A 4013-nucleotide genomic window follows, 5' to 3' on the forward strand; every position below is an offset into this window, starting at 1 on the left:
CCGGCGGCGTATGTGGCGCACAGGTGGCGTGTGATGGTGGTGCGGCAGCAGCGCAGCGATCTGACGGCGGTGGGTACATCTGGAGGAGGACTGCGCGCAGAAACGGGCTGTAACTAAACCTAACGCACGCACTCGTCCTCACAGCAGAACCATCACCAGAAGACCAGGGCGCCCGCCATAGGCTGGCTCTCTTAACTACTCTCCCCCCTACCTCTTTTCCCTTTCCCCTTTTGTTCTTCTTCAACAAATGGTTGTGAACACATAAAACTGCATAGCACCTCCGAAGATAGTTACAGTAAGTAACTATTTTCGCTTCCAGCCTAACGCTTCCAGCCGTGAATTTAAGACAGGCATACAAACTCCAGACGCCAGGTGACGGCCACCGGAGCCGTGGGCCTATGTAATAACGCGACTTCTCTTTGTATTCTGTGCATCTAGTTTTTGTGTAGTTGTGTCACAATCCGTCGTGAATGCGTTGCAAGTAAATAAATCGGTAACGAGTATGTTATCGCGCAATTCAATATGCTGTGTCATTAAACAGAATATTTGGCTAACAAAGAATTGTCACTCAAACAGCATTTAGTGTCTGGATGTTGCAGTGCAACGAGTTTGACATCGATAACATGTTCTTTGCGGTTGGAAAATGGCGCGGATAACCTTTGGCAATGTTTCATTTCGTTGAACCCTGGCAAGATGTTAAATATGGCCGAGTGGCGAGAAATAAGACAGGTTCATGCATGTCAGCGTAATGAATAATTTACGACTGTGAAGACGACCTCTACAGCAAGGACATAATGCATTTCATTTTCAATTTTTGTAATTTTATCTTGTGATTTCATGAGTGAACTTGTCTGCCTTGGACCTGGGAGATAACACGAATGATATACTGGACACATTAATGGTAGCGATATACAGGTCGCTAGAGGCAAAATAGCAATGACCGGACTTGCATTTTTGCTCTGCAGTATGTGATCAGCGTCGAGAGCGGTTATAACTCATTTTTACCGTTTGTAGTAGGGTTGGCCTGCTCTAGTAGCCTATGATATTCACTAGATTCTCAAATATATCGGATATAAAACGTGACAACGAAGTAAGCAATTTCATTGCAGAAGTGGATGATTAATTACATGTTAGGACTGGATGCAAAAACATTTCAAAAAATCGTTCTCATCCCTTTTCAACTCAAATGCTTATTTTGGAACAGCAAGTTTCGGTGATCTGCTTCGTGCTTTTATTAAAATCTACACTTTGCGGCTTGTGATGCAAATTACACTTCCGACAAACCGTGCGTAGAAGGCAAACATATGACTGAATGTAACGGGCAAGACAAAAAAGCAGTGCTCCAAAGAGCTGAACACTGTATTGACAATGAAATGATACTTCGTAACGGCTCACTTGATTGAAGACGTGGCGCACTATGTACTGTCACAGCCTCACCTGGTGAACGTGAATACAACCCAGGTCAGGATGAGGCAGATGACGGAGAGTGTGCCCAGCAGCCAGGTCAGCACGCTCAGTGACAGTGGTGTGCCCTGCAAACATACGACCAGCGCCCAGGTCAGCACGCTCAGTGACAGCAGCGTGCCCAGCAATCATATGGCCATCACACAGGTCAGCACGCTCAGTGACAGCGGCGTGCCCTGCAATCATATGGCCAGCACACCAGGTCAGAGCACTGGAAATACTGTATTGGCCAGCCTTCACACACGTGGGCGTACACACACGTGTCATTAAGGTCACAGCCACTGGTTGCCTGGCACAACATTGGCTTGCCGAAGACGCGATGAACTGAATCAAGTGACAAGCTCGCCTGCGAGCGTTTATGCAACGCCTGATTAGCGAACCCTTCCAACTCGAATTCTGTTGTTACGTCTGCTTGTTTTCTAGAGCAAATACGTGTTCTATATCGTGATCGTTAATTTATCCAGAAGCGTGCAGAAAATTTGAATATGAATAGCGCTCAGCCATTCTCCAAAACTAGAATATTACCATTTTTACATTCATATTCAGCCTCAACATTATCAAGTAAAACGTTTCCACATTACGAGTCGTGCCACCGGACACTCGCCTCCGCTAGAACCAGCGGCAAGGCTGAAACATTGCAGAATCATGGCACCTCAAAGAGAACGTTGTTGGCACAAAGGTGCCAATTAAATTGAAGAACATGCTGCAACCTTTTACGTACTTTATATACAAATGGTTATAGAAAGGCGTGATCCCTTCAAAGGATTGGATCAATTAGTGGCACAGGCTTCTATTTGGCTTCTATTTGAGCAGGTAACATTCGTGCATACATGCAGAACGCATCTAACATGTGCATGGATGCAAAACTGAGCATTGATCCAACAAAATCTTCTGATCAAACTATCAACTTTTACCTTCGACTCCAGATTTTTTCCGGAAATAAAGACGGGGGATCCCAGAGTGTCCTTCGCAAAAATGGTTTTGGATGAATAATATTTCCAGGAAAAATTTTGATCCGGGATGTTCCTAAGGGATGCTGCGTTTTTACTGCTACCGACTTTTGCTGAGTAAGGGCGTTTCCAGTCCACTGAAAATCAGGCGGCAATCTGTCCCACTCAAGCAAGCTTGTAAACCATGCCTTGATGACTCGTCCTTTGGGGGTTCGGTGTCAGAGCGGACATGTGGCTGAGCCGCCATGATTTGGGGAACCTTCTTTCGGTTTGGAGCTAAAATTACTATGTGCGACAGCGCAATGAACCTTCACTCTCGGTGCAATCAAATTTTAAAAATTCGTGCTGTAGAATAAATCTCTTGAAATTAATCTCGCAAGATCCTGTGTCAAACATTGACAGTAAACCGCGTTCGACCCATTCAAATGGTGAATGTTGTACCATGAAGAACCTCTGAGCACACTTTAAAACTGAGCCATTATCTCAACATGGGGTAAACTTCAACCGAAGGCTCTTCAGCGTCCGGAAAATTTGACACGCAGAATAGAGATTCACAGAGCAGGAACCCTTTGTGGGGCCCACGAAGCACGCACTTGTCGTAAGCGTAGTGCGCAATGTTCGGAGTGAGATGGCATGATCGTCAAGCGTCAGGCGCGTGATACGCCCTTCCCTTAGACGGAAGGGCATATGCCTTACCAGAACAAAACTCCTCCAGAAAGTATGCAATGCTCACCTAGACGTGGCCACCTTCACGGGCCCCAGCTGAGCACTGCAGATGAGCAAACGACGATCGAGTGCGCTAGTGTACGACTCAATACGCGTGGAATTGTTTTCTGTGATACCTAATAGGCTATTGGCAAGGGGCTCCACTGGTAACATTTAGTCGGCCCCGTCGGTTTTAAGCCGGCGCACCGGCTGTGTTCATGCTCCGGGCCATTGACCGCGTGACCTGGCAGAGGTCGCGTGTGCGGGCCAGAGCGGCCGCAGACTTAGGGCAGGGACAGCCGGCTGTGTGGCCGGGTGTTGAGTTGGTCCAGCATGCTGTTTGTAGATACAAGTGACTAAGTGAATAAGGGTATACACAAAAACAGCAAATTTCCTAACACTAAATTACATCAAATTAAGAAACAAACACCAAAGTTTAAGATAAAAAACAGAAAATTACAACAATATGATCATATTCGCTGTAGTTTAGGAAAGACAGGCTAGGTGCGCGCACGTCTTCCGAGACGGTCAAATGCATATACCCCTCCGCGTATAAGAGTCTACGCACGGGACTGACGAGGAATTATTTCGTGGTCATGCGCTCCATGCTCAGCTAGTTCGACCTTTATAATCCCTTTCCATTCAGAAAGTTTTCTCTCTCATTCTAATGAAGAGCGGCATTCGAGTTATGCTTACCTGCATGTCCACTGCCGTGCCTCTGGAAGCCCGACAAGCGTTTTGTCAGTAATCGTGAAGCAATATCCACATACTGGTTTCAGAGGCTAACGATTATTTGTCGGTGCATTGGGGCAAGCTACTTACCACGTATTCATGGTAATCCATCAGGATGGCAAAGTTGGTGAGGTGCGAACAGGAGCAGGTGGCGTGATCGCT

At 46.4% G+C, this 4013-nt stretch overlaps 1 long non-coding RNA gene across 1 annotated transcript; it reads right to left on the reverse strand.

Annotated features, from left to right (window-relative positions):
- LOC119110375 (uncharacterized) lies at positions 1-4007 on the reverse strand. Its single transcript, XR_005095483.1, has 3 exons — positions 3942-4007; positions 1438-1532; positions 1-60 (listed from the first exon to the last, which is right to left on the reverse strand). It is a non-coding gene; the product is annotated as an uncharacterized LOC119110375 (long non-coding RNA).
- Between the last annotated feature and the right edge of the window lie 6 nt (positions 4008-4013).

Source organism: Pollicipes pollicipes, unplaced genomic scaffold (assembly GCF_011947565.3).
Source record: "Pollicipes pollicipes isolate AB1234 unplaced genomic scaffold, Ppol_2.1 Scaffold_7231;HRSCAF=8579_pilon_pilon_pilon, whole genome shotgun sequence".
NCBI lineage: Eukaryota > Metazoa > Arthropoda > Thecostraca > Pollicipedomorpha > Pollicipedidae > Pollicipes > Pollicipes pollicipes.